Source organism: Carcharhinus amblyrhynchos, chromosome 27 (assembly GCF_965287045.1).
Source record: "Carcharhinus amblyrhynchos chromosome 27, sCarAmb.v2.hapA, whole genome shotgun sequence".
NCBI classification, from domain to species: domain Eukaryota; kingdom Metazoa; phylum Chordata; class Chondrichthyes; order Carcharhiniformes; family Carcharhinidae; genus Carcharhinus; species Carcharhinus amblyrhynchos.
This window is the reverse complement of record NC_137350.1, coordinates 12,586,454-12,598,283: the sequence shown is the minus strand read 5'-3', so window position 1 is coordinate 12,598,283 and position 11,830 is coordinate 12,586,454.

Sequence of the window (11,830 nt, the reverse complement as noted above, 5' to 3'; positions counted from 1 at the left end):
GTATCTCTGGTCTAAATATATATTGGGCTTCAAATTCTTTCCTCACTTTTATTATGAGCACATGTTAATCTTGGCAGAAAAAAAAAGTACTTGAGCGTGCAGACGGAATTTGCAATTACTTATGAATAACTAGACATATTCAATTAAAGCTTTGTGGCGACTTAATTTGTGTATCTATTATTGGGAGTCCCATCCCAGAACTGCTGATCCACCAGCGTCTTAAGTAGGGCCTAATTAGGCTACTCGGAATAATTGGTTATTTTAAATTATTCCCCTCCTTAAAAAAAGATCTTCGCCATTGACAATCTGCCACTACACCTGGTACAACATTCCAGGATTAGGCTGTAATTAAAGGCAGCTGACCTTTCTGACACGGAACACAATTATTCTCGTCCTGCTGTACGCTCCAGAAATGTGGGGAGAGATTTGTGACTGCATATGACAGCCTCATAATCAGTTGGCATTTAATTATATTCATGGATATCTCTACATGCAAAAGGACAGAGCGTTGCATTTCTACAACATCCCAAATCGCTTCATAATCAATAAATTACTTCCCTCGCAGATGCTGCAACAAATTTGCACACAGCATCTTTTTAAAAACGTTACCTCCAGTTCTTTTTCCAAAAATATATAGGGGCGAATTTTACCGTCCTGCCTGCCATTGGAGCGGGTAAGGGGCAGACCATGGGAAGGTCCGTTGATCTCGGACTAATTTCCCATATTTGTGGCGAGCGAGGCTAGAAAATGACGTCCATATTGTAAAGGTACGTTAAGTAACAGTTCAAATTTGACCTCTTGAATTGCAACATAGGACAGTTTCCTTCCACACAGTACATTAGGTGGCCCTCCCTATACTTCCATTTCAGGGGCGCACTCTTACCTGCCATTCACGCCGCGTTCCCACTGCAGAGAAGTCGGAGGATTTAACGGCCAGCCGAATCTCCGCTCACTGCAGCGGGATGGGAAAATCGCATGAATGGTGGTAAGATTCCGGATCATGTTCCTCTGGCACACACACACACACACCCCCCCAAGGGATTTGTATGGTTTCAGAGGCCTCGATAAAAGCAAAATACTGCGGATTCTGCAATCTGAAACAAACCAGAAACTGCTGGAAAATTTCAGCAGGTCTGACAGTATCTGCAGGGAGAGAATGGAGTCAACGGTTTGGATCCTGGATGACCCTATATTAGAGCGCTAATGGAGGGTCATCGCACGTTGGTTCTATTCTCCCCCCACAGATGCTGTCAAACCTGCTGAGATTTTCCAGCATTTTCTGTATTTGTTTCGATTTACTGTAGAACTGCTTTAGACTCTGGTCTTTATCCATTAAGCTGTTGTGGCAGGTGCCCCAAGCTTTGGTATATCCCTCAGCGTGTATTCCTGGGGGACCTTGGAACATGCTAGTCTGCAACAGTCAATCATCAACAGCTCTTTGTGCTGAAGGGCCCGGTTCCTGCATGGTTAAAATCCATGCTTGTACAGGCTGGGTAGGAAATGTCAGAGGACAGTTAGGAGGCAATCATATTAACGTGGAACTGAAATCACGTAAGTGCCAGACTGGGAGAGGATGTTAGATCAGACCTTTGACTCACTGATCCCACTTCTCTTTCATAGAATCCCCTACAGTTCAGAAGGAGGTCACTCAGCTCATCAAGACTGCATCAACCCTCATTCAGGCACTATACCCATAACCCCACATATTTACCCCACTAGTCTCCTTAACCTAACATCTTGGGAGACTAAGGGGCAATTTCGCTTGGCCAATCCACCTAATCTACACATCTTTGGACTGGGGTGTGATATTAGAGCACCCAGAGGAAACCCACACAGAAACAAGGAGAATGTGCAAACTCCACATAGACAGTCGCCCAAAGCTGGAATCAAATCCAGGTGTTGTGAGGCAGCAGCGCTAACTACTGTGCTGCCATGTTGCCCTGACCTAATGACCCCAAGAGATCAAATTTTCAAGCCCCATTTTAGATACATGAGCACATCACTGAGGTTAGCACTTTAAGGCAGTACTGAGAGAATGTTACATTGTTGGAAGGGCTACTTTTTGGATGAGGCATTAAACCCAAGCTCCCAGCCACCATTTTGGATAGACATTAAAGATCCCATTGCACTATTCTGAAGAAGAGCAGAGGAGATCTCCCTCTTGTCTTGGCCAACATTAATCCCTCAGCCAACATTTCCAAAATATGTTATCAGATCATTTCTGTCTGTGGGATCTTGCTGTGTGAAAATTGGCTGCAACATTTCCTACATTTCAGTAATGATTCTGACCTCGTCCGCAGCTGAGATTCTCCGGTCCCGCTGCTGCGAATGAAGATTTGGCTGAGTGCCAAATTCTCCGTTCTTGCTTGCATCAGAGAATTCCGGCTTACATTCCAAAAAAGCAATTAATTGTCATACTATCCATTTGGGACAGGATGGAGGGCCAGTGAGATCTTACCCCACCCATAATTGTCCATATACTCATTTTTCTTTTGACCCTCATTAAGTGTATGTCTGTGTGTGTGTGCGAGTGTAAGAGTTGAATACCGTCACAGTAGATATCAACAAAAGGCAATAAAAAATAAATGATGTACATGGAAGCATTAGAGTGACACTGGCACAGTTGCTAACACTGCTGCCTCACTGTGCCAGGAACCTGGGTTCAATTCAGCCTCAGGTGACTGACTATGTGGAGTTTGTATGTTCTCCCCGTGTCTGCGCCTCCGGGTGTTCCAGTTTCCTCCCATAGACCAAAGATGTGTGAGTTAGGTTGATTAGCCATGCTAAGTTTCCCCTGGTGTCCCAAGATGTGTAGTTTAGGGAGATTAGCAGGGTAAATACGTGGTGTTATAGGGGCTGGGTAGTATTGTTGTCAGTGTAGGGTCAATGGGTTGAATGGCCACCTTCTGCACTGTAGGGGTTCTATGATTCTATGGAGCTCGCTATACCAAATGCACTCAATCTGGATGTAAACTTCACCATGTTGCAAAGTTGATCTTTCTCGACACCTGTCTGTAACACTACATTCTGCACTCTCTCCTTTCCTTATCTATGTACAGTATGCTTTGTCCGTATAGCGTGCAAGGAAGAATACTTTTCACTGGATACCAATACATGTGACAATAATAAATCAAACCAAATCAAAATCAATGATATACAAATCCTAAAATGGAAAAGAAACTCGGGTCAAGATTCATTCAAATTAACCTCCATTCTCTAAATGAAAACTAAATGAAATACCCAATGTTGCATTTCTGTTTTACTAAACTCTTCCATTTAATCCCATTAACTTTTGAGGTTTGTGTAGTTTTGCTGCTGTCCCATCACAGGTACAGTACACATTGAGGCAGCTGATTTCTGAATTGCTGGCCACCTTTTTGTTGTTCAAACCACCCTCATTCAGCAAGGCCCTGCACCAATAGGAGCAAGAATTTTAATCCTTGTGGTAGGAATTGTCGAGAGATAATGTGTTCATTAAAAATTGCAAGGGACTTTTAAAATTTGAACAGAGATAATGCACATATTGGAATTCAGCCTCATTAGTATGTAAATGAATGGAAATCCTCCCCTTGGAGATAGGAACAGTGTGGGCTTCTTGTTTTTAATGTTAAACAGTGCTCTGAATGTGTATGGCTGTGCAGCCCAGGCAGTCAACTGACCTTCCCTTGAATAGGGTCAAGCTACAGCAAACTGGTAGGCCTTTGTTAGCGATGGTCACTTTCATTAACACTTCTTTATATCCTGCCTTTAAAGAGATGTTTTCCTTTTCTTTGCCTTCATGAAGCTATTAAAAATCAAATATGCATATGACTCTCTTCCAAATAGCCACCACATAAAATCTGCATACGCTTTGAGAATGGTTTATCGGTAATCGTCATTGAGATGTGGTTTTGTCTAGGAGAAATAACACTCACAACGCTAAAAATATTAATACGGCAATCTATAAAACCTGACATCCATATATTTCAATTGCATCTATTGGATTTTCAATTGACATACTGTCAACATGATGGTGAGATGGAAGAGACTTCTCATATTAGGTATCTGATTTATTTGTACCGTGACTGGCATTCGAAAGATTTATTGCAAAAATGCATTTATCACAATTTGTAGGCATATTTTAAACCCATATAGGAGCATCAAATGTACATAGCATGCTAATGATTCCTGGATCACTTTTGAGTATATCACACAAAGAATCCCTTCTGCTCAACCCTGATAAAGCCTTCAAACAATATTAACAGAGCAGGGGAGTAGGTGGGGGAAATCAATTGACGTTAACTGCTTGGAGCTGGGCTGGTTCAAATCCAGCCCAGGCTAAGAATTAAGCTCTTTTGTCTCCTTGCACTAAAGGTCCCACGAGAAAGGGCTTTGGAGATTCTTATCCCAGTTCCTAATAAATCAAGGTACGCAGCACAGAGCCGTGCCTGATTTAAAAACAGGAGAAATCGGAGGCAGGAGTAGGCCATTTGGCAACTCGGACCTGCTCCGCCATTCAATATGATCATGGCTCGCTTTTTCCTCATTCCGACTTTGCTGCCCAATTCTAATATCCCTTGATTCTCTGAGCGTTCAAAGATGTATAGATCTCAGTCTTGAATTTACTCAATGACTATTCCAAAAAAATCACACCTTCTGAATGAAAGAATTTCTTCTTAACTCAACCCTAAATGATGGGCTCCTTATCCTTCTCTAGATATGATCTCACCAGTGCCCTGTATAATTGCAGCAAAACTTCCCTACTTTTATATTGCAAGCATCTTGCAATAAAAGCTAGCATTCTATTTGTCTAGCTAATTACTTGCTGTACCTGCATACTAACATTTTGTAATTCATGCACAAAGAAACCCTTTGTATCATAGCATTCTGCAAATCTTGCCATTTAAATAATATTATGCTGTTCTATTCTTCCTGCCAAAGTAAACAACCTCATATTTTCTCATGTTACACTGCATCTACACTTCCCGCTGCCTCGGAAAAGTAGCCAGCATAGTTAAGGACCCCAACGCACCCCGAACATACTCTCTTCCATCTTCTCCTGCTGGGAAAAAGATACAAAAGTCTGAGGTCATGTGCCAACCAATTCAAGAACAGCTTCTTCCCTGCTGCCATCAGGCTTTTGAATGGACATCCCCTCAAATTAAGCTGATCTTTCTCTACACCTTTATGACTCTAACATTACATTCTGCACTGTCTCCTTTCATTCTCTGTCTACGGTATGCTTTGTCTGTATAGTGCACAAGAAACAATACTTTTCACTATATACTAATATATGTGACAATAATAAATCAAATCAAATCAAAATGTCTGCAACCCTTGAGGTTAAGTAATTCAGAACCTATTTTGCCTATGTATACAGGAGGGACACTAATGATAGTGGGGTCAGTTACAATAACAGTCGCCTACAGAAACCAAACAGCACAATTACCTGTTCCAGTGACTGAGGTCATAGACTTTGTCTCATGGGGGGTTGAGACTGGTTGAAACAGATAAAATTAGACTGGTTGGAGATATAGAATATTCAGGATGGAAGTTTTCAGAAGCTACTGTGCAGATATTCTGAGGTTTTCCAGAAGGAACTGCGATGAATAAAAGGGACTAAAGCCAAAATTTATTTGAACCCTGAGGCAATGCCTAATTATTTTTTGAGCTCATCCAGTGCCTTATGCCCTCCATCAAAAGATAGGAGTGGAGTTGGGAAGATTGGAGAACTTGGGTTCATGAACGCTGCACAGTTCTCTGAATGGGCAGCACCCATAGTCCCCATTATAAAACCAGATCGCACTGTAAGGATCTGTGGAGATTATAAATTAATTGCAAACCAAGGAGCTCAGATAGACAGATATCCCATTCCAAGAAACAGGGACGTCTGTGTAAAATTAGCAGGGGGCCTTAAGAACATCAAGTTAGATCTCAGTCACGCCTATCAACAGCTGGAGTTGGATAAAGATTCCCAGAGGTTGGTTATTATTAACACCCACAAAGGGTTATACCAGTGCACACATTTACTTCTTGGGGTCTCATTGACCTGTGCCATTTTCTAGGGTACGATGGAATGTTTATTTCAGGTCATTCCCAAAGTATCTGCATAATGTCCTAATTACAGGACTATCCCCTGAGGAGCACAGGACAAACCTAGAAGATGTCCTAAAGAAGTGGGCGTCCATTTAAAATGAGATAAGTGCACCTTCCAGGTGGATGAAGTTACATACTTGGGTTTCAGGGGAGGTTCCAAAGATCTGCATCCCTTGGAGGCTATGGTTAAAGGAAGTACAACACAAAGAAATCCCACAACACCAGTTTAAAGTCCAAACAGGTTTATTTGTAGCAAAAGCCGCAAGCTTTCGGGACAGCTGGGAGCTCCCAGCCACCTGACGAAGGGACAGGCTGTCCCGAAAGCTTGTGGCTTTTGCTACGAATAAACCTGTTTGGACTTTAAACTGGTGTTGTGGGATTTCTTTGTGTTTAACCCAGTCCAACACCGGCATCTCCACATCATAAAGGAAGTACCACAGCCTAAAAATGTGTCAGGGTGAAAACCATTTCTTGGGATGGTAAATTATTATGGTAGATTCTTACAAAACGTGTCTACAGCTTTAGGCCCATTTCAGCAGCTTTTGAAGAAACGTCAGTGATGGAAATGGGGAGAGGCACAAAAAGAAGTGTTTGCAAAAGTAAAGCAGGTCTTACAGTTGTCGGCATTGCTTGTACACTTTGATCCAGCCAAACCATTAGTAGTTATCTGTAATGCATCAACATATGGAGTGGGATCAGTTTTGTCCCACAAGATGGCAGACGGAATCGAGAGAACAATTGTAATTGCATCAAGAAACTTATCAAGTGCTGAGAAGAAGTATTCTCAAATTGACAAAGAGAGTCTAGTGGGAATTTAAGCAGTGAAGAAGTTTCATCTACATATATAGTATATAAAGTAAATAGTCTCACAACTCACCTAATGAAGGGGAAATGCTCTGAAAGCTTGTGTTACCAAATAAACCCATTGGACTTTAACCTGGTGTTGAGAGACTGCTTACTGTGCCTACCCCAGTCCAATGCTGGCAACTCCACATCATATAGTATATATATATATATGGTAGACAGTTCACCACATGAGCCATCGTTGGGTTTATTCTGAGAGGATAAACCAGTCTGATTGCCTCCGCGAGGAAGCAGAGATGGGCATTGTTGTTGGTTGCGTACAGCTACTCGTTCCAGCAAAGGCCAGAGACACAAACATCGAATGGGCTGCACTCAGGCGTCTCCCTCTGTCGCAGACAGTACTGTCACCACATGAAATAGTATCAGCATTGCACCTGACAGAGAATTGCCAGTCTCAGCTATGCATAAAAATCTGCACTGAAAGTGACCCAATGTTATCAGAAGTTAGAGATGGTGTTACAAGGTTGGCACTACAGTACGTCACAGCAAATCAGATCCTTCCTGCATCATAGGATGGAGATAGTATGTGAGGATGGTGTGTTATTGAGCGGGGCTTGTGTTATATTGCCACGCCAGGGGCTACAGCTTTTATTAAAGGAGTTGCATAACACACGCCCCAGACACAGTGCTCGCTCGAAGCTGTGTCTGCTGGTCTAGCATCAGTAAAGAAATTGAAAGAATGGTCAGCCAGTGCTGAATTTGTGAAGCCCAGCGGTCATTCCACCACCAACAAATATGCGTCCATGGGAGTGGCCGGGTTGACCGTGGTCAAGTCTACACATCGACTTTGCAAGATCCTTGATAGGATATGTTCCTCAGCCTGGGCTGATGCAAAATGGCTGGATGTCCAACTAATGAAATCTAAAACATCCACAGCCACCATTGACAAGTTATGGCAGATTTTTGTCATTCATGGCATCCCACAGGATTTAGTGCCAGACAACGGCACAGCATTTACAGCAGGGGGGTTGCGTAAATTTGTCAAGTCGAACATTATTCACCATGTTCAGACACCGTCCAGCTTCAAGTGGCTAAGCAGAATCAGCTGTACGCTTATTTGAATCACCTATCAATAAGTAAATTTATGGGCCACTGCCTTTACACTTGGCAAGTCTCTTGTTGCCACACAATACTGTGCCAAATGTTACTACAGAGGTTATGCCAGCTGAATTACTCATGGGGCATCTCACATGAACCTGCTTGGATTTGGTGTCTCCAGATTTGGCGGAGAGGGTGGAGGTTGGGCAAGCCTCCCAGAAAGAACACCATAACTAAAGAAAAAGGGAGAGAGTATCAGTGAATTAGTCCTGGCCAGCGAATTTGGTGGGGGATAGACACGGGCGGCTGGCAAAATTGTAGTAAGAACAAGACCAATCTCATACATTATAGGAGTACGAGATCGCTGTGTAAAAAAACCATATGATCATTTCAGGAAGAGAGTTGGGTCTGATACAGGGGACTAACAGGTTGTGTCCCACAGAGGACACATGTATGCCAGCTATTGATCCAAGGATAGCAGTTGTTAATGTGGAGCCTAGGCAACTAGCAGTTTCTCAAGTAAAGGAGGAATAAACTATCGAAGAGCATCTCAGTCCCTGGATTGATGAGTTTTGCATCTGCCTGCCCGGATTTGGTGCTTGCTGAAGGACCCAATACTGAGTTGAGACATGTCCCATCAGGAGATAAAGGAATCAAGATTTGCAAGAGAGATATGTAATACATTTAATGAACAATGAGCATATATCACACACACAAACACACACGCACTACATTTAACTTTAGGTCAAAGGTAAAAGTCACCATAATCACAGGTATGATATGGAGTTACCGGCATTGGACTGCGGTGATCATAGTGAGAAGTCTCACAACACCAGGTTAAAGTCCAACAGGGTTTATTTGGAGTCATGAGCTTTCAGAGTGCTGCTCCTTCATTAGGTGAGTTGGAGAAGCGCTCTGAAAGTTCGCGATTCCAAATAAACCTGCTGGATTTTAACCTGGTGTTGTAAGACTTCTTACAGTCCCAGATGACCATAGGCTGCTGTGTCTCCTTTCAGGGGAAAGAGCTGACTTAACCTGATGGTCACCGCACCTCAGACAAGGGGCAAGGTTGAGAAGGCGGGGTCTTCATGGATAACCTGATTTAACATTACAAGTGTTCGAACTGATGTACAGTGAATAGATTGTAAAGAAAGAATTTCAGATAAGTTGTCACTGTTGTAAGGATCAAGAGTGAATGCAGGACGTTTTAGAAAGCATTGCTCAACATTCAAATATTCGATTATATCTGTAGTTGCTGTGTTGTATGATGAAATATGTTGATGTTTGCTACAGGCCAGTTTCATTTTCAACGAGTTTCTCTTGATAATCTGATTTCCTTCCAGTTGAATGATGAACCTTGTTGAAAAGAAGCATTAAATGTCTGTCCTTCCCTACAAGTTTTCCCCCTCTCTCCTAACAGCCGATCTCTGCACCGAGAGTCCAATGGTGCCAGATATTGGGGAGAACAAACACGTCTGCTTATCATTGAAGAGTCGTCAGTAGGAGGGACCCTAAATCATTTCTCCTTTGCTGACACTAGTAGGGTGAAATTTTACAGCATTTCCTGCGGGAGGATCTTCCAGTCCTGCTGAAGGCAACACCCTCTCCTCCTCCCCTGGACCCTGCAGTGGATTTCCTGGCATTGGGATGAGCGAGCCACACAAAATATCGTCAATTTTGGTGGGACTGGAAGAGTCTGCCGGCAGTCAATGGTGAACCACCTCCACCGGTGGATAAAACACCCTGGGGGTTGGGGAGTGGGGAGGTGGTGCAATGAAGTCTCATTATGACAATCCCCCCACCCATTAATAATACAATCCAGGGATTGAAGCCAACATCCTCCTAGTTCGACCATAAGGCTCTTTTGCACCTTGCTTGCAGCCCCCAATCTTTTCCAATTGGATTGCGTTAACATGGCAAAAGCACAGAAACAGATTAAGTCCAGAAAAGTCGGAATCATGGGTGAGATTCTCCGGCCTCCTGCCTGTGTATTTCTTGCCGGTGGGAGGTGGTGTGTTGTTTGCTAGTGGCGGGATTCTCCTGGTCCCGCCACTGAGAATGGGAATTCCCATTGACATCACCCCATGCCGGCAGGAAACCCTCGGACAGTGAGATCGGAAAATCCCGCTGGCATGAACATCCGGAGAATTCCAGCCCACATTTTCATTTGGTGACAAAGGGTTGATTAAGATGCTGCATGTTACATTTTCAAATAATTGTTTTTTATTAAAAAACCATTGTGATCTAAATAAATCTGATCTTTAAGAAATTGCCCCTTAGTGTCCAGGGATGCGTAGGTTAGAGGGATTAGTGGATATAATATGTAGGGATATGGGGGTAGGGCCTGGGTGGGATTGTGTTCGGTGCAGACTCGATGGGTCGAAGGGCCTCTTTCTGCACTGTAGGGTTCTATGATTCTACGATTCTATATGTTCTACTCCATCCTTAAAATTCCAATACTCAGAATGGAGCTGGCAAACTCAATGCAGTTCCTTGCTTGCTCCAAAAACCAAATTCAAAATCCAATGGAATCCAATTCACGGTCCCCATAAGAGAGACAAACATGATCCAAGCTGATAAGAACAGGCATTACGCCCCATCTTGGGCTGGATCCGACACTTGATCTTAGCCAACAGCCAGGAGCGCGGTGCGCCTACACCAGGATCACAGCTGCTTTTGGCACTTTGAGGAACGGTTATTTTGGTTGTGACCGTTATTGTCTCCACTATAACTGAGGTATTCCCAGATTTTCCCAAATGTGCCATTAAAAATTTGTTTATAATCAGAAGAATCAATAGCAGAAAATTCATTTTAATTCTGTTCATCCCGAGTTAAGATTTGTTTTACGTTACTGACATAATTATCGTTACAAAAGTCAAAAGAGCATGATAATTCAACGTGAGGTCCATTTTAATTTCTATTGATACATAAATTCAACATGTGCACTTTTATTGTATATGCAAATTAGGCACTCCAGCAGAGACAGTTGGCAATTGGCCCCGAGTTTAGTTTATAAATGCCAAATTTTTGTTTTGTGGCTCCCAGGAGGTTTCATTTTTGGCCATTTTTTGCTTTTAAAAGCTCTTGATGGAGGTGAATATTGCTGACCCCTCCCTTGGAGTGTATCCTTCAGTTCCACATGTTCATTAACCAAGGAATCAGGAGCACTCTCATCAACCTGAGGTAAGCAAATGTAGAACAGGGTCAAGGGAAGAGTTAGCAGAGGTGCGCAAAATGATCAGGGGCTGGTTTGAGAAGGTCATAGAACCCGTACACTGCAGAAAGAACCCCTCAGCCCTTCGAGTCTGCACCGACTCTCCGACAGAGCATCTTACCCAGGCCCTATCCCCCTAACCCCACACATTTACCTTGCTAATTCCCCTAACCTGCGCATCTTTGGGCACTAAGGGACAATTTAGCCTAATCTGCACAACTTAAAGAAAAAGAAAGTTTATTTATTAGTCACAAGTAGGAATGAAGTTGCTGTGAAAATGCCCCTAGTCGCCACACTCCCGCGCATGTACAGATACACTGAGAGAAAAACGTGTTTGCAAAAGCATTTAAAAAAGCAAATTGGACAGGATTTTCTGGCCTCACATGCCCTAAAACTGGGAAATCCCTCCTGAATTCAACAGACCTTTTCAATGTCCATCCCCAGGAAAACTCCTCCCCATTCTCATTGCTACCTGAGGGCATCACATTACGTTACAGAGGCATACAAGGCCAAATAAAAACAAAGTTTATTTATTAGTAGGCTTATATTAACACTGCATTGAAGTTACTGTGAAAATCCCCTAGTTGCCACACTCTGACGCCTGTTCGGGAACACTGAGGGAGAATTTAGCATGGCCAA